Source organism: Centropristis striata, chromosome 21, assembly GCF_030273125.1.
Source record: "Centropristis striata isolate RG_2023a ecotype Rhode Island chromosome 21, C.striata_1.0, whole genome shotgun sequence".
NCBI classification, from domain to species: domain Eukaryota; kingdom Metazoa; phylum Chordata; class Actinopteri; order Perciformes; family Serranidae; genus Centropristis; species Centropristis striata.
The window spans coordinates 30,729,142-30,749,307 of record NC_081537.1 but is presented as its reverse complement, the minus strand read 5'-3'; the positions used below and the strand labels follow the sequence as shown (position 1 = coordinate 30,749,307).

The following is a 20,166-nucleotide window of genomic DNA, read 5'->3' as shown; positions in this document are numbered from 1 at the left end:
ATTCAGTTCGTTTTAATGAGTTTTTAGAGTGAGTTTGCTAGTTTTAGTTTAGTATTTATTTTTTGAAGTGCTTTAGTTTTAGTTTATTTTTTATTCGTTTTAGTTTTTTGTAATGGGGTATTTGTTGGGTGGGAGATTAAAAGAGGTCACAGTAATTTTAGCCTTTATTTCCTTTGCCTTATTTATCTTCATTATGTATGAAAAAAGTTGACAAAGACATGAAATGAAGGACATTTTCACTATAATTTTAGTTAGTTTTGTAACCACACAATACAGTTTCAGTTAATTATAATTATCATGTAACCTTTAACCCTTAAAACACAGTCACACAATCTCAAAAAAGCCTTTAAAGAAGTGAGGACCGGCCGATTTAAATGTCCTCACTCTGTTGGTTAAAAACGTGTTCTGGTCCTCACTATGTAGGAAGTACAAGAACACACACACACACACACACACACACACACACACACACACACACACACACACATTCTTGTACCTCTATCTTTGTGAGGCCCTCATTGGAATAGTGAACTTTTCATCAGTTTTAGTTTTAATTTTGTTGTAAATTTTAGTTTTAGTTAGTTTTGTAACCACAAAATACAGTTTCAGTTAATTATCTTTTTTTTTTAACTCTCATTTTTATTTCAGTTAACGAAAATGTTTTTTCAATTCTAGTTTTCGTTATTTCGTTTCCTTTTCGTTAACTTTAATAACCTTGTTCCCTAGCCCCTCAAGTTAACCCTTTTACCCTAAAACAAAGTGTGAAATCTCAAAAAAGCCTTAAAGAAGTGAGGACTGGCCGAAATGTCCTCACTTTGCAAAAATGTCCTCACTCTGTTGTTTAAAAACGTGTTCCGGTCCTCACTATGTAGGAAGTACAAGAACACACACACACACACACACACACACACACACACACACACACACACAGACAGCATCACAGCAGCAGACGTAGCAGCATCTGTTTTGGCATAAATTATGGTTCATGAGAGACAGATAAAGATATGTAGCGATGGATGAGGAGAGCTTTGTGTTACATGAATAGAAGGATTTGTGTTCAATGGATGGCTACACAGTGATTTTAACGAATTAGTCTTCCAAGGAAACACAGCCTGACTGCTGTTCTATCCATCAGACACGTTTCTGGCTCCAAATGAAGAAAAGGCTAAAAGATTAGCAGCACGCCAACTCAGTCACATTTTTTGATGATGAAGTAAGATGTGAGGAGACGGAGCTGTGTTGTTATGCATGTGTGCTCAGGCAACCTGCTTTTTACTGATATACTGTAATTATTATATTCTTGTATAAGAGGAAGTGCAGAAACTTGCTTTTGGATAAAGAGATCGTTCTGCATTAGGATTAATCTGTATGAAATACTTGCCAGTAGTGTTGTTGATGCAAAGCTATTAGCTTACTTTCTGAGCTCCAGAATCAGAGTTCTGTCCCGTTCTGATCATAGGGTCATACGGTTTCTGATTTGCATGAGGATCATTTTTTTGTGTTGGAATGGGTGACCTTTAAGTGCAGTTTTGTCGACTAAAGTTAAAGTTTCGAGACCCTACCAGCTTGCTGGAACTATCTATTCTATGATTGGAAACTAACATCTTTGCATCCACTACACTACTGGCAAGTAGGGCTGGGCGATATGGACCAAAAACTCCTGTCCCGGTATTTTTAGGCCGAATGGCGATATACAATAAATATTGGTATTTTAAGCAAAATGTGTAAAGTGTTTAGTTTTAACTCAACACCACAAGAAATCATCATCGACCTGTTTTGTTTAAAGACTTTATCAAATTCAAAACCTTCCACCTTTTTTGTAGCAATTTCAGCAGATTAAAATGCTCTTCATCTGCAATCCGAAATACCTTCAAATAACATAACCATTGTTTTCTTGTCAGGTTGCTAAAGTCAGGACTCAGATGCAGCGCAGGTGAACTCACAGAGTGAAAGAAAAGGGCTTTGAAACACCTGACTCTGAGTAAAAAACTAAACAAAGAAAAGTCAAAAAGTTTTAAATAACAACAGCTACAAACTAAAAGCGCAAGGGAACAAAACCTGGTAGGAAAATAAAAGATTCTACTAAAACACTATGAAAAACTGGAACAGGACTAAAGGGGGGAAAATAATAAAGAACTCAAAATCACTCCAAAAGGAAGAAAAATAAAACGGCTGACTCAAAAAACTATGAAACTAAGAACTGCTCTTAACTAATAAATTACAAAGAAAAATCACTCCTGTGAGGAATCCAAAAAGGCGAAAAACAAGACAAGCTGTGGCAAGAAGGAGATAAGTGGTTGGTATGGTGACGGGTCAAACACACTGGACCAAGACAAGGAAACACAGACTATTGGAACACATGGAGGGAAGGGAGCACCAGGTGAACACAGACTATAGGAACACATGGAGGGAAGGGAGCACCAGGTGAACACAGACTATTGGACACATGGAGGGAAGGGAGCACCAGGTGAACACAGACTATTGAACACATGGAGGGAAGGGAGCACCAGGTGAACACAGACTATAGGAACACATGGAGGGAAGGGAGCACCAGGTGAACACAGACTATTGAACACATGGAGGGAAGGGAGCACCAGGTGAACACAGACTATTGGACACATGGAGGGAAGGGAGCACCAGGTGAACACAGACTATAGGAACACATGGAGGGAAGGGAGCACCAGGTGAACACAATCGGTAATTAGAGGAGACAATCAGACAGATGACACACGGGGAAGGGCAAGTGACCTGAAACGAGAGGAGAGTTACTATTTCAAAATAAAACAGGAAATAACAAGACCAGAACACAAAATAAAACACCACCTCACTGCGGTGTGACAAGAATATCTTATTGTGAATAAACAACTTGATATGATATTAAACTTACTTCTACATTTATATATACAATATTAATATCAGCCTATTTAATGTCTGCAAACAGAAAAATAATCAAACCGAGGTTAAGTGAGTAAATCTCAAACATGTGTGTTTTATGTGAGTTTATTTACCGTAATTTCACATTCTTAAGTGCCTGTGAGTATCCCCATATGTTTGGATAGTCTATAGTATGATATATATGTTTCCCTGAGTATATGCATGTGTGTGAGTGTGTGTTTGTGTGTAGGTAAGTGTGATGGATGAGCGTGTCTCTGTGGTAGCGTTGAACGCTGAGCCGGTACAGTGTGTTTGGGGTCGACCAAGGCCGACTGCTAGTGATACACACTCTCTCTCCCAACACGTATAGTAGCATGTCAGCTATGATAAAGCGAGGCTACACAGTGCAGAGTTCCCTCAGGTATACTTAGCAAGGCAAACCCGCCTCACAGACACACTCCGTCATTACACACGGGAGGGAGAGTGTAAAGACGAGGCACACATACAACACACACTTCACCGTATACACCCACCAGGCAGCACGCACACACACACACACACACACACACACACCATACATTATACTCCACTGCAGGGCTGTGAACACACACATTATATACACACACGGTCCGAATTGACTACGTTGTTACTCATCCATAAAGAATAGTTGTGGCCAGTTTGTCAGGACAGCAGGGTTGTGTCAGATTTTCAGTGGCAGTAAATGATGGCGTCTGCTAACACAGGCAATCCATCACACACACACACACACGCACACACACACACACACACACACACACACACACACACACACACACACACACTTGTACTTTTATCTTTGTTATAAGGTTATAATAGTTTTGCATTTTTCATTAGTTTTAGTGTTAGTTTTAGTTTTTTGTAATTGGATGGGAGATTAAAAGAGGTCACAGTAAAGTTTGCCTTTATTTCCTTAGTCTGATCCATCTTCATTATATATGGAAAAAGTTGACAAAGACGAAAACGAAGGACATTTTCACTATAATTTTAGTTAGTTTTGTGGAGTGTTTTAAGTCTCGTCTTAAGACCCATTTTTATTCCCTGGCTTTTTAACTTTGCGTGAGTTTTGTGGTCCTATGTGTCTTTTATTTATTTTACTACGTTTAACTACATCTTTTATTTATTTTACTATGTTTATCTGTTTTATTTAAAGCATCATTTAGATTCATGCACTTATTTGATTATATTATTGATGATTGTTGTATGGGAATGTTTGTTTTATTGTTTTTATGATCGACGTTTTTGTTGTTTAAATGTGCTATACAAATAAAGTAGATTGGATTGGATTTAACAGTTCTTTCATACATAAATATAGAGTAAACATACCTCAGGATGTTTCAAGATATTCATCCTTGAAATTTTTGGGATGGTGAAAAGTAACTTTAAACCTCCAACACATGTGGGAGTTCTAAGGAGTGTTTTGGACGTTGATCACTCGTATAACTCACGCATCAAATAGGATTTAATTTTATTGAATGTGTCAATCCAAGTGCGGAGACCCCCCATGTTTTGTATTTACATGTCAAGTCTATTTTTGTCGCATCAAATGAAAGGGTTTTTTGCATAGACAGCTGTTTAAAATCACATGAATCATCCACTGTATATGTGCTTTGGACTTATTAGCCGTATCCACATTGATTGATCAAGGCTCTCGATAATGTAATCATAAATAAACACCACCTAAGAAGTTCATTGGTATCAATCATGGCATGATGGCAAAATAATGCCCAAAGAAAAGAAGTGGGAAAAATGACATGATCATTTTTAAGGGGGTCCTTTGACTTTTTGTCCTCAAGATATCTGAAGGAAAAACTTATTCTTTGGATATGCAGACTTTCCCCTTTATAGGCATGCCAACTTTATGCTAATCTCATGTATTTTCGGGCAGAAAACATGCAGTCTTTGTCATGCAGTATAAAGATTTTGTCAGGCAGGAGTTGAGTACCATGTTTAATTCCATAAGGTCTGGTTTTTCTGACGTTGTGAAGTGCAAAGCGGCATGACCAGGCAACATAGGTGACATGACTGGAAAAGGTGAGTTGGTCATCAATCATCACCCCTAAGTTTCTCACCACCCTGGTGGGGACAAGACACAGGGAGTCAATTTTAAAGTTGATGTCGTGGTGTATTGTAGGTTTAGCAGGGAGGACCAGCAGTTCAGTTTTTGAAAGGTTCAGCTGGAGGTGATGTGCCTTCATCCAAGTGGCAGAGAGGCAGTCAGAGACCCGAGCAGAGACCGATGGGTCATCAGGAGGAAATGACAGATAGATCTGAGTGTCATCTGCATAGCAGTGATATGGAAAGCCATGTGAGCGGATAACCTGACCCAGAGAGGTGGTGTAGATAGCGAATAGCAGGGGTCCCAGCACTGAGCCCTGGGGAACCCCTGTGGATGCAAAGTAGACAGCTGTCCATGCCAGGATACACTGTATGAGCGTCCTTTGAGGTAGAAATCAAACCAGGACAGAGAAAAGTCAGAGATGCTCATTTTAGAGAGAGTAGAGAGGAGGATGCGATGGTTACTGTTGAAACTGTCTTTTATAACGCCTAACCAGGACGTTTTTTTTTGTCAGTGGTTTTGTAGCCTTAATTCACAGAAACTGCAGCCTTTTTACAACCAAGAAGCGTACGTATATGTATAATAACATGTGTGCTGTTTTTTTGTAGAACGCTCCGCGGCACCGTGAGCCGCGAAACGCTCATTTTGACAAACACTCACGTGTGGTTATGGGTTTTATTCACCAATGAACTATTCTGTTGTTTAGGTTAGAGATCTTGTTGGATCCTGAATTAGCAGCAAGGAAGAAATTGACTAAGAGCCAAGACCAAGACAAGTGCAAGACTTCAAAAAAGACGGAGCTGGCTTTGGGGGAATGTAGAAATGAAGGTTAAACAGAGCAGGAATCTTTAAATATGGTGAGATAGAGATAGCTGCTGCTGGTAGCCCAGTGCTGCTCTGTGTAAAACAATAAAAGCCGATTCATGTCTACATTCCTCAGCTGGTTGTAAAACTTGCTTACTGGCTTTAAATGAGGGCTCAGCCAGTCGCTCTCCCTACATAGGCCTCTTCTCCTTCCTTGTGTTCTTCTCCACTCTTCTCTTCGGGCCACTTTGATGTACACACTGATACAAACACACACACTGATTGAATCAGAACCTGATATATGGAAACACATCTAAGCCCAAAACATTCCTCTGATAATGCTGGGGTGTGTTAATTTTTTTGCTTCGTGTGTGTTTGGTGCACACATTTCAGGACAATCTGAGACCCTTCTGTGATATTTGAAAGTCGGGAAAGCAAGATTCTCGTCCAAAATAAGAGACACGGAGCGGTTTCTGGCCGTGGCGCAAGAATAACAAGTCATTTTGGTGTTTCCTTGGCTGGAGGGCAGAACAAAGCAGAGGGGATCTAATCAGCCTGGTTTCAGCTTCATTCATGGCCCGGGCTGACTCGTTTAACATTCCTCGCCTCTCCACTAGCATGAGACTCCCGTCGTGGTGTTGGCTGCAGCTTTAGAATCTGATAGGAACAGCTATTAAAGTCATATCCCTGCACAGGATTTAGTACTGGCTGAGGTTGGGAGTTAAAGACTTTTATAAGTTTTCTGCAGGTTGTTGCATAATTCAGCTTTTCATTTCACCGGTTTCTGCGAGTTTTGTTTTCGTGCGTAATTGTTTTGACACACAAAATAAATCAACTGACCGTTCGGTGTAATCGTGGTGTCAAAACAATATTTTGTAGAATCTTTCTTTCATTTAGTGGGACCTTGCAAAATCATATAGTTCTACTCCAAATACTTCTTTTATTAAGTTTGACCCCAGAGCAAAATTTCTTAATTAAAAAAAAATAATAATTGCAGGTTAATTTACAATTTTGATCTCAGAAAATTATCACTTTAATTTCAAAGAAAATTCTCTCTTCACAGAAAATTCTCTTGTAGATTTGTAAAATGTTATGACTTTCAAATCTCAGAATAATGAAGTGTTTTACTGTCATGTTTTTTTTACCGTAAAATCTACAGACATTATTTACAGTGTAACGTCTTTATCTGCATTGCTGCTTCTCCAAACTCTCCGGCTCTGTAGAAACATGCATGATTTAATAAACTCAATAACTGTTGAGTGGTATCAGTTGGCTATAGAGAGTAGCAGAGTGATTCCATCTTGGCTGTGAGCTTCAACTGTGTTATCAAATGCATGCAGTGTGATATTAAGAGTCAGTGTTGCAGAGTCTTGGCTGTTGCTGTATCCTGTGCCTGGATACACTTCCTGGTTGACTGGTGTGGAGAGGCTGTGCTTCGTCTGAGGGCAGCTCTGCCTTGGATCACTCTGCTTTTATTATGAGAGCAAAGCGTCGCCTACTCTGTGTACAGTATGTGTGCATGCCCCCCACCCCCTCTCTCTTTCTCTTCCTCCTCTGTGACCAGCCTTAAATTACTGTGTGCCAATATTCTCACCCTCCCCTCCCTCCAAACCTCCTCTTTCCTCTCACTTTCTGCATTTCCCCTGACCGCGCTCGATCCTCTTCTTTCATTCAGCGCTCCCTCCTTCTCCTTTAACCACTCTCCTCTCCTCTCCTTTCTTTCTTTCCTCTCAGTGGTTCCTTGGCTTGGCAGGAATCTCCCCAGCTCCAGTCCGCTAATCAATTCCCTCCTGAGTCAGTCACTTCTCTTTCACTTCTTCACTCCCACCTCCCATGTCTACCTCTCCTCCTTTCTTCAGCTACACATCCATTTGATGTGCTTCATTTTCCCATTTTTACAAACCTCTGCAGCGCCCCCCCCCCCCCCGCCTCTCACATAGGGCTGGGCGATATGGACCAAAAGTCATTACCCGGTATATTTAGGCTGAATGTCGATATGCGATATATATATACGGATATTTTTATCTCAAAGTGAGAACAAATGTTCAGCCAAAGAAAAATATGACATGTCACAAGTACTTTTATTGAAACTGTTTATTTAAGTCAACATAAATACTGTATAACACAGGAAAAAAAAAAAATCAAAGTTCCATAAAGTGCACATTTAGATTAAAAAAAAATCAAAGAAAATAAATTTGACTCTGTTTTCACTTAAAAACACCCATACAACCGAGTGCTTTCCAAAATCAAGCTTTACAAATATTCTACATTAATATTATTTTCTCGTTCCATAGTTTATTTTTTTTAATCAACACCAGTCCTAATCATAAATATCAAATATTATAAATAGTAAATGGGGTGCACTTATATAGCGCTTTTATCCAAAGCGCTTTACACTACACTCTACGCTCATTCACATACACATTCATACTGGTGGCAGAGGCTGCCCTAAATGGTGCCACCTGCCACCATTGGGAATTCATTCTCACACCGATGAACGCAGCATCGGGAGCAATTTGGGGTTCAGTATCTTGCTCAAGGATACTTCGACATGTAGGCTGCCATGGTCAGGTATCGAACCACCAACCCTTCCGATCAGAAGGTGACCGCTCTACCAACTGATCCCCAGCCGCCCCTATTAATTTATTTTCTGAAGTTTAATCCTGTAAGTTATTTTTATGTCAATTTGTGCAAATTTTAACTATATCTATATATGCAATATGGCCTAGTTCCATATCACATTTAAAAATATATCAATATATTTTTTATATTGAGATATCGCCCAGCCCTACTCTCACCTCACCTTCTTCTCTTTTACCCATCATCGCTTCCCCTCCTTGTCCACCTCCTGTACTTGCTCTCCTGCTATCTCTCTCATTTTCTCTCATTATGTCAGAGTTATCTGGCGATTTGTTCCCTCCCAAACCTCCCACTCTCTCGCCGTCCTCATCCCTCTCCTCTCCTCTTCTCCGTTGGCTGTGTCTTTTATGGGAACTGGTGGGAGGCTGTGGTGGTCCATCTTGAGTTATAGTTTGTTTTGATGTGCTGGTATAGATAGAGATAGCAGTTGAAGGACTGGGGCACTGGGAGAGGAGAGTTAGAAAGCACAGAAGAAGACAGGAATAGATACATTTGTCCAGGGGAGAAGCAGAAAGGAATGACAGAGCAGACAAAAGGAGAAGAGGAAGTGGTGTATGAGTGATGGCTCACTTCACAACGGATGGTTTGTACGTCCCAGTCGACCCTCAGGACCAGGTCTGAATGAATTAAAGCAAAGCAGACCTCCAGAGATCCTCTCCCTGCATGGAGGGATACAGTGATGGAGGGAAGAGGAGAGGGAGTCAGTGCCCTGTGTTGGGGAGACGGAGGGGAAACCCCCTGAAAGGTCCCTGTGTGGCGTGAGAACCATGTTAAAGCTACAGATGGCAGCCTGCGAGGATTATGCAAAGGAGGCCAAAATCAGATGACTGAGCACACGGAACATGCTTTGTTCCAAGGCTTTCGAGGGAATATCTGTCGATTCTTGTTCCTTTTTTGCTGCTGATTCATGTGTTTAAAGTGTTGTGTGGTTTCCAAGATCAGAAGATGAATTGATCTGAAAAGAGCAGGCAATTACCCTTTGTTCAAGGAATTTGCTGAAAGATCAACTTTAGTCAGCATGTGCCCCAAAACGACTGAAAAAAATAGCTCGTTTACCCAAAAATCCCAGCTGACATTGGTGGAGAGGTTGGGTAGACCCTGGACAGATCGCCAGACAACCATTGGTGCACCGTCACAAAAATGATTGATATAAAAGTTTTCTGTCACTGCTACAGTTTTCCCCCAAAAGGGTCCTGTTTTCCCCAGTAGCAACACATACCGTGGAGCATGTGTGGACCCATGTTCCCCACTGTTGCGGGGCTAGGGTTAGAGTTTTTCTGAAAAAGGGTCCTATGTTCCCCACTGTTGCAGGGTTAGGGTCAGGGTTAGCCCGAGACCTGCAGGTTTGCCACCCCTGACCTAATCTTTCCTCGTCTAGGCCTATTTGCATATGCCCACCAAACAGCCCGTAGGCCTACATAGGCAGTAATGGTGGAAAAAGTAACAGACCGGGTCTATCTAAAAAGGGTTATATCCCTTTTTGGGAAAAGCGTGAAAAAAGAGTCCTATGTTCCCCAGTCTCATACAAAGAGTGGAACATAGTGGGAACATAGACACGCTCCCTTTAAGGTTACCTTAGACACAAGAGCATTGAAAAGAAAAATGACTAGATCTAGCTAAGGTGTATATTTTGTTGAGTTGTGTAGCTCATATTACCCCGACTGTCAATAGCATCATATCCCCTTTATTGCCTCTACTTCCTCTAATTTCCAGGGAAACATAGCAAACGCCAGATGAGACCTAACTTATTGATGATATTTCGATGTCAATCCAGTTAAAGCAAGTGCAATCTGCCATTATGAAAAGTGACTATTGCTAGCCACCAAGGTAATACCGAACAATATAATATCACATCAGCATTAAACACACTCATGAAGATATTTTTTAGTGTGAATGTTTTGACCATGGATAATAGCACTGTGCTCACCTACAATCGTCACATAGCGTTAATGATACAGTAGCTCTATAGGTAGTCGACTTATCTAATGGTAAACTAGCAACGCTATATTATTTAATGTTATGTTAGCTAGCATTAGCTACAGTAGCTGTATGGGCAGTGGACTCATCTAACGATAAGAAGTTAAAGTTATGTTAGCTAGCATTAGCTACAGTGGCTGTATGGATAGTCGAATCATCTTGTGGTAAGTTAGCAAGTAAATGTTACATCAGCTAAATAATAAATAATATGAATAAAACATGATAAAATGAATAAAACTTTAATACATTTACGCATCCATGAACAGTATTTCTGCTTGAGTCACATCAGATAGCTTCTCATGGGCAATGGTAGTTAAGAATGAGACCCGACTCCAATGATCTCACGCTACTTCACAAAGTCTAAAAAGGTATTTTATTGTATTGATAGAGAGACCCCTAGCAGCAGAAATGATATACTGTGCCTTCAGAAACGTCTTAACCATGTACACAAAGGTCCTTGTCAGGTAAATGTAACCACAGGTTATAAACAGTCTAAAGTCATCTAACTGCACAAAACTTGCCTTTAAAGCAATGTTATCCCCCTGGATTACAAACACACTGAATTTTCAGTGCCTGCTTCACAATAAAAGCCACCCTGTGGTTCACCATTTAAATGCATCTAATGTGAAGCAGCAGCAGTAGCAAATGTTCTTTGTAATTTGCCTTAGCAGTACCTTAATATAGCCCTGAAATAGCTGCAGAGAGCGATCAGTGAACAGAAACAATTACGAATATCAATGTTGAACATTGTTTCCTGTGGATGTCTTGTGTGTATTCCCCATGGGAATGACGGACTCCTCCAGTAAAAATGAAAGTGTAGCATTCTTCTCATGAGGACAGTGTCAATTTGCCTTACTGCTCAAACCTGAAGTATTTAAAGGAATTATACTGAACACCCCCCCAACTAAAACATAATTAGACAATAATACCTTTAATTTGTTCTGATCTCCTTCCACTTCCTCCAAGGACACTGCAGTGTATCTTCATGGGTAGAAATAACTCATTTCTCTCTCTTGTTCCTGTAGGTTGAGTAGCATTTGTGCGCACTGAGTCACTAACTTCATTAAGCTTTTACTGACATAATAAACTTCCCTCAGATCACATCGGGTAATTAATACAAGTGTTGATGGCTTTCCACAAGCATCCAAATTTTGGCATCAAAGTTTTTGGAGCCCTTACCAGTGAACGCTTAGTCAGCCAAGAACAAAAATCTGGCTTTGCTTTGTGCATTTTGTAATTTCCAATTTTTTCCACTTAAAACAATATGGTTTGAACTCTGTCCTTTTCGCTTTGCGAAGTCGTAAAAATCACTTCCAACAATGTTCTTTTCTCTATTAATTAAGTCAGTATGTTTTTCTCTGAGAACACTTGAGAAGCTCTTTGGTACTCTTGTACATTTTGAAACAAGTATTCATCCTCTATTTTATTGTAATAAAGGTAAAATTACAGCATATACTGTTTCAACCACGGCCTTTTTTTCCTGTCTTTTTATTCTCCCTCCTTTTTTTGATTTGTACTCCTTCCCTTTCTGCCTTAACCCCTTCTCCTCTCCCATACTCCCTCCCTCATTGGGCCTTGGGCTGCTATGCGACCTTTCCCCACCACCTTCTTCTTCCCGCTCTTTCCCTCCATCACCACTCCAACTTTTTCTTGCATTTCCATACCCCATATTGCAGCGATTTGCACCATCTCTCATGATCAAAGAAAAAGTGCTAAGTTCAGTCGCATTCACGTCCCTAAGAGGGTCAGTTGAATCATAGCCACTTTTTCTTTCATCTTCTGATCCTCTCGCCTCTTTTCCGCTCTCCGTCCGGCTATTTGGCTCCATCGCTCTGCTGTTTGTCAGTGAATTTACATTTCTTCGCCCCTGTCCGAGCCGATTTATTTCTATCCTGGTTTTTTCTGTCTCTCCGCTTCTTTTTTGCAGTCCTGGTCTTCAGTCAGTCAGCTGAGTAAACAGGGCTGGTTTATCTAGATTTTTTGACGTCAGAGAGCCGTCCCACAACCTCTATCATCTGCCTCTGGGGTCACGGGTCATTATTTCTGGTTCCCCCCCAGAGACCTCTGAGAAGAAACCAATGAGTTGTATCCCGACGGGAACCGACCCGGCCCACGCAAAAAGTGAAACAGACAGCTTTTAAATAAAGTTACTGTACTTAGGTGCCAAAACAGTGTCCACATCTGCTCCGACACATCAAATAGTGCAGTACAGTTTGAAAGCTGAATGAGGCCGCAGCAGCTGTGACAGTGTTTTGTTGCTGACACGGAAATCTGTGATCTGATATGACTTGATGTATGGATGCTGAACGCTTTCTTTGATCAAGCCTGTCAGGACCACAGGGAGGGAAGACATTTCAGAGGACAGTTTGATTTATGATCTTGGAATCTGCATATAGAAAATAGTCCAGAAGTGTCACTTTATTCAAGCTTTTATTCCTTCACAAAGCTTAAATGCCAAGTTCGTCCAAAGATCCTATAACTCATAAAAAATGTCTGCAAACAAATGATTTTGCCACAGTACTGTGTATCATTTGAAAGAATTTATCGGTTTATTTTCTATTGATGTGAAATCTAAACTAAAGGCACATAACAATGAATTACTGCTGTTCACGAGTGTGTATTGATGTCTATGTGAGGTGTTTTGTGATAGATTGGGAGAGGGGACAGTTAGAGGGATAATGCCTTGTCACACCTTAAAGCATACCCTGGTAAATCGTGCATTTTAAACTGAAACATAACATAACATAACTGAAACAAAAATGAACATCATGCTGTAATAAAGAAGACTTGAAACTAGTGATTGAAACCATGAACTCATTAGGAAAACATTTATTAAGGTAATAAATCAAGTGAGAAGTAGGGTCATTTTCTCATTGACTACGGTCCCATGACTTTAACATCACTGCTACAAAGTCTTTGACAAGCTAAATATACTACCAAATCCATAGCCTAATAAGTTGTTAATTAACATAATTTAAAATCTACAAGAGTTTGCTAGGGAACTGAAAAAACATGAGTAAAGGCTGTGAGGCGGACTAGAGAAAGGTGTGGCAACATGGGTCTAAAGTGACCTCACAGAGTTTTTATGTTCTATAGGCCTATCTTTGCAATTAATTATTATCATCATTGAGTATTACAGGTTTTCCTTAATTAGTTTGTTTTTGATCATCATACATCCTAATTTTAATCTTTTTCTTTATTAATTTTTGAATAAAATCCCTTTTTGTGTCACTCCCCTTCTAATGCACAACATGTGGGGAAAATCACCCATGTCCATTTTTTTTTACCTAAGTAGCTTACTAAGCTAACTACTTAGCTAACTTCTTGGCTAACTATTTGGCTAAGTAGCTTGCTAAGCTAACTACTTAGCTAACTTATTGGCTAACTACTTGGCTAAGTAGCTTGCTAAGCTAACTACTTAGCTAACTTCTTCGCCAATTAATGAATACTTGCTATATTCAATCAAAAATAAGTTGATATCAAAAGATAGAGCACAGAAACACACAGCAAGCATTAACAAATGTTAACTAATGTGCATTAGGAGGGGTGTCAATATATTTTACATCACAGGGTTAGGAACTGTTATAAACTGGTTTAGCATGGAAACTCTGAGATGTGACAGCGTGAATGTGAAGTCAGTTGTTTTGGGGAAAAAAAGAGGTGTTGTGTTTAACTGCCCTGGCTGAATGAAGGTTACAGCAGTCAGATGTGATGAAGGTGTGTGTTCTGTTGTTGTGTCTCATCACAGTGCTGTTGTCTGTCTCCTGGCTGCTGCTGTTTATCTCTTCCTAATCACTCCAGCCTCAAGTCAAGTCCTTCAGTCGCAGACACACTACACTCTCCAGGCCTAAGAGGACCTGCAGGAGCCCAGATAACACAAACACACACTCACTTCTATGCACTTAAGTACAAGTATGTGTCCATATATACACACATATGCACACAGCCACACACTTAAGTGCACATACTTGTATGCATACATGCACAAATGCATACAAAACCCACATACAATTGCACACATGCCTAAACACATTCATGCTAGAGTTGCCAAGAGGCTGAGAGAGGCTAATAAAGTAGCCACCTGCTATCTGAGCAGGAGTGTGTCCGTCTGTCTCCGTGTTAGTGTGTGAGCGATAAGTGAAGTAGAGTAGAAATTCAGTTCTAATCAGCGGCCGTCTTTCTATAATGGCTCTCTTCACCACCACTCACAGCAAGGCCACATCTCCACAACAAACACACGCCCTCGCCACAACAGCAGACGGACACGGATGGTTGGGCCAGACACGCACTTACACACTCATGTATGTACACACAGATCCACTCACACTGCAAAAAAGGTGTGTCTAAAAACAAGATAAAAACACTAAATCTGAGGGAAATGATCTTGCTGCATGGACAGATAATTTCACTTGACAAGATTTCTTAAATTGAGATTATTAAATCTAGAAATAAGCATGTTGTACGCTTAAAATAAGAAATTAACTCTTAAAACAAGATCAATTAAAGCTGTAAGCAGCGATGAACTGGCCCGAGCAGAGTGACCTGATGATTATTTGTTTCTTACCAAGATAAAAAAAAAACCTTTAGAGTTAGAAGTTCTAGATAATTTATCTTGTTTTAAGAGTTAATTTCTCATTTTAAGCATTCAACATGCTTATTTCTAGATTTAAAACCAAATTTAAGAAGTCTTGCCAAGTGAAATTATCTGTCCATGCAGCAAGATCATTTCCCTCAGATTCAGTGTTTTTATCTGGTTTTTAGACACCCATTTTTTGCAGTGTACACACTCATGTATACACAGATCCACTCGCCATTTAGAACGCTGCCATGTTTTTTGTCAGCTGGGCACGTGAGAAAGAAGAATGTTGAGTTTAAACACACTTAAAAATAGTTTACCCTCAGATTCAAACCAAGTAGTGTTTTTATGAGATACACTTACCTGCAGCATACAGTTAAACTGCTGTCTACGTCATTGTAGGCAATTTAAGCTGATTTAAGTTGATGATGGCAGCCCTTTAACCAGTTGAACCATCGGCTGTGTTTATTAAGTTGCCAGCCCTTTTTATTTATAGACTTATGGAGCAGTCACTACGTGTCTACCAGGCTATTCAGAAATACCATCAGAAATGGAGAGCACAGCTGTGTAAACATACTTTTTATAAATTAGATGTTTGTCTGTATATCCAAAGGTTTTCAAAACAGCAAATATCTCAATATAATGTCTATAATTTTCTAATAGAATTTTATACAATCAGACTTTGGATTTGAGTAGCCCCCTGCTGGTCATTGGGAAGAATGCAGGTTTGAAGTTGCAGGCCTGGAGAATACGTCCACTGTTTTTTTTTTTTTTTTTTTTTAAACCGGGGAGGGTGTCTATGTTCTCCGGGTCTATGTATGGTCTCCCCTCTTTGTATGAGACTGGACCCTTTTTCCCCGATTTTCCCAAAAATTGTCCTATGTTCCCTGGTTACTTTTTCCACCATTACTGCCAAATTCCATGGAAAATAGGCCTAACCCTAACCTTATTTAAAAAGACAAAAAATGAACTGCAAAGTAGTAGTCAAAATTGTAGTAGTAGTAGTAGTCAAAATTGAAGTTTTGGGCTGCTTGAGCTAAGGTGGGCCATGTGACGGTAGGCATGCTGAGAGTCTACCGTAAAGATTGATAGATTGCGGGGAGCATAGGACCCTTTTTCAGAAAAGGGTCCTATGCTCCCCGGTATGTATTGCTACAGGGGAACATAGGACCCTTTTTGGAAAAAACGGGGGAACATAGGACCTTTTCTTTCTAAAAAAGGGTCCTAGCCTACCCTAAAGAGGGTACTGCCCCAGTAACAAGCTGTTGTACCCCTAAAGGTACAAATGAATTGCATTGTTTCTGAGAGTGTATGCCATAGAAACTCATGCTCCTTATGCATCCTGCTTGAGCTGTAAGCTATCACCTAGGTTACTTACTAACCCGGCGGCTGTGGCTTGATTGGTAGAGCAGTCGCCCACTGATCGGAGGGTTGGTGTTTGGATCCCTGACCATGGCAGCTACATGTTGAAGTATCTTTGAGTAAGATACTGAACCCCTAATTCCTCCCGATGCTGTGTTCATCGGTGTGTGAATGAATTCCCAATGGTGGCAGGTGGCACCGTTTAGGGTAGCCTCTGCCACCAGTATGAATGTGTGTGTGAATGAGCGTAGTGTGTAGTGTAAAGCACTTTGGATAAAAACGCTATATAAGTGCACCCCATTTACCGTTTACTAAAAAAGAAGTCTTACTTTGAAGTCAAATTTTCCTGTTTAACTAAATTCACTCTAACAGGAAAGGGGTTAAGGGAAACAAATTAAAAGTTTTGTGGAAAGCCTTCTTCCTACAGGTGGTTTTCACAGAGCGGTGACTATGTTTTAATTACAAAATTTCTTAGTTATCAAAATGCATCAAATACTACATATTTCACAGGAAGCACACACAGTGCACGATGAGTTATTTTGGGTCCGTCCCATTGTTTAGATTGATGGAGAGGAGAATTTGCTCAGTGAAAACAGCATTAGATAATCCATGAAGCAAACCCAAACTGTAACAATAACAGAACTATCAACCAAAACTATTTCTTACACACACTCTCATAGATGTACATGCGCTCACGTCCCCATCCACAGATCGGTGTGGGAATGTTTGTGCCAGCACCGAGCGTCTTCTGCTGTGTTGATGTTGTGATTATAGGGGGTGTTTAAGGTTGAAGATGACTCATCTCACATACACACACACGCTCACGTACACACACTGCGCACCCACAGTAATCTAGATAAAGATCATCACTCACTCGCCCTCTCCTCCTCCCTCTCGTCCTCTGACAATGCTTACAGCTCACCAGGATTTATCCTCACCATGTCACTGCTTTAAACATCTTTATATAAACGCTTTAATTCCTACACGCTGCTCTGGGAGGAAAAATAACAGTAATAACAAGAAGTCAAATTAATTGAAATCGTTATCAGAGACGGTTTTAAAGTGGTATTTTATCTCCGCGCTATATGTGCATTTCATTAGCCACATTCATGACACGCTGAGGGGGATTCTGGGTCATTTCAGAGAGCATAAAGCAAATGATCCCATTCTGTTTTTGTCCCCAACACGTCTGCCTTGTTTAATTTTTGATCCTGGGAGGCATATTATTCTCAGACCTGCCTAAACTCTGTCAGATGGCCGTGCTCAAGAAGATTTATCGTTCCTTGTGCTTGACGTTGCCATTTTTCTAAGGCTCTTGTTTTGCTTCGCTGTTCACATTTTCACTCATTGAGGATCACGTATTTATGTAGGCATGTATACACACTCCTCATCTCGCCTCAGCCCTCCTGCTCCACTAAAGCCTCTGGCCCTGACAATCAAGGTTCAGTATGAAATTTGTTTCCGTCTGGTGGATTTTTTCATGTGTTTTTAAACTTGCGGACGGGTCCATCTTTATATCACAGAACTTTATTTAAAGCAAAGATGGGAAACTGGAGGCCCGGGGGCCACATACGACCCGCCGCCTCACTTGAAGTGGCCCTCAGTACAACTACATGCATTTGAGCATGAAATCTTAAAAGTGCAGTGTAAAAATGCACAAAATGACTTCTTGTATTTAATGTTGGTCTGCTGTTCTTGCACTGAAAAAAAAAAGAAATCACAGTAAGTGGTTATTTTTTATTTGCTTCAAATCTTTTGTAATATAAATGTTAAATTACGCATTAAAAGTGCATTCAAACACTTTCAAATTAGCAAGATATTTCATCACAGAATAAAAACACTTATTAATTTAAGCATTGGTTTAAATAAAGAAAAGACAGCACTTTAATCATGCCAAAACCTGCAAAAAAAGATTAAACTTTAATTAAAGTCATGTCCTGCAGCTTGCTTGCTGATGAAATTACACTTTACACTAACATACTGTATAGATTGTTTACATCCTGTTTTTATAAGAGCTTTGGTTACTGTTATACATGCATTTGAGCATGAAATATGTTAAGTTACTGCACTTAAAGCATATTTCAAATTGCAGTTTCATCATATCTGGTTCAGTGCACGCTCCTATATGTGGCCCTGTGGTAGTGTCCATGAAAAATTGTGGCCCCCTGCAGCATTTAAGTTGCCCACCCCTGATTTAAAGGCTGTGGTTTTGTGTCTGTGCTGATTTACATTAACTGGAGTCATGTTTGTGGACATGTCCAGTTTGTTAACCACCCTGTTGCTAACTTTGTCTATCAATTGTTTGGTGCAGAAACCAGGTGAATACAAACAAAGTTGGCAAAACCCAAAACAGTCTGCTAAACAAGGCTTAAAATCTCTCTAAAGCTGAGTGGAACTATATGGATAATTCTAAGTGGGGTTGTCACTATGAGCATTTAGGCCTTTACACACCAGGGGTCAATCAGTAAATGTTTACTTAGGAAATAAATCAATCACTTATTGTAAGTTGCTTTGGACAAAAGCGTCTGCTAAATGACATGTAATGTAATGTAATGTAAAAGTGGGAAGTAGGGTCATTTTTTTGCAAACAGTGGAGTTGCCTCCTGCTGATACTTATAAAGAATGCAAGCTTAAGGATTGTCTGCATTGACAGACTTTTCAGACCCGAAAGGCTGCTCCTTGGTCAGAACACTGTGGGTGAGTGTGTCTATGTTCCCTGGGTCCTATGTTCCCCTCTTTGTATGAGACTGGGGAACATAGGACCCTTTTCCCCCGTTTTTCCCAAAAAGGGTCCTATGTTCCCCGGCCTGTTACTTTTTCCACCGTTACTGCCAAATTCCATGGCAAATAGGCCTATGTAGGCCTACGGGCTGTTTGACGCACATATGCAAATAACCTAATATAAAGACTCAATGCATAGGACCGATTTTCAGAAAAAGGATCCTATGCACCCCAGTATGTATTGCTACAGGGGAACATAGGACCCTTTTTGGGAAAAATGGGGAACATAGGACCTTTTTTCAAAAAAATGGTCCCTTGTTCCCCAAGCCGGGAACATCGGGATGACCCCGGAATGATTGTAAACTGACATTTCTATCCAGTTTTTCTAATTTTAAACCTTCAACTTTTAGCACAACATGCTCAAATTGATCTCTGTTTCAGTCCTAACCCCACCTGTGCTGCCTCTCTGGAGGCCACAGCTGCAGTCAGAGCCCCTTAAGTCCAGCTCTCTTCACTGTCAAGTGCTAAATCAGTTCTGTTGCTTTTACGATCCAAACAGGTGATGAGAGGTTGTATGCAGAAATGAAGGAAAAGGCATCGCAGATGGAGGGAATGCGCCACCGAGTCCCAAACAGTGGGAAAGTCCTGAGGGAGGGATTTGTTCTGCTCTCCTCTGCTACGCTTCACTGTCCATCTTTCTCACTCCTTCCCTGTCTACTGCTATCCCTCCTCTCTCCTTCTCTCTCTCTGTTTGACTTCCCTGGTTGGGCTGTGATTTGTTTTGTTCTCTTCTTGTGCTATCTGTTGCTATTCTCAGAGGCTTACTGGCTACGAGGATGGACAGTGTGTATACGCAGGCCTTGAGTGCGCCATCACATCAACACTGTCATGGCAGTCTGTGGTGACCCCACCAAGGGGGAGGGGGGGGGGGGGGGGGGGGGGGTCTTTGAGAAAAAGAAAGGGCCAGAGAGACAGAGAGCTGGCATGTACACAAGCATGGCTTCACTCCACATTCACAAGGCAATTTTACTATCTACTTGTTGACAGGAACTCTCAAGCCACCCTGGGAGCAAAAGCCGGACTCGGAAATCTCTCACTGAAAATTCCTCCACTAAGA

The 20,166-nt window shown here is 40.6% G+C and overlaps 1 protein-coding gene across 4 annotated transcripts in view; it reads left to right on the top strand.

Annotated features, from left to right (window-relative positions):
* Window positions 1-20,166, top strand: part of cacna1g (calcium channel, voltage-dependent, T type, alpha 1G subunit) — a 405,931-nt gene that overhangs the window by 42,790 nt on the left and 342,975 nt on the right. The gene's annotated exons all lie outside the window — the stretch shown is intronic.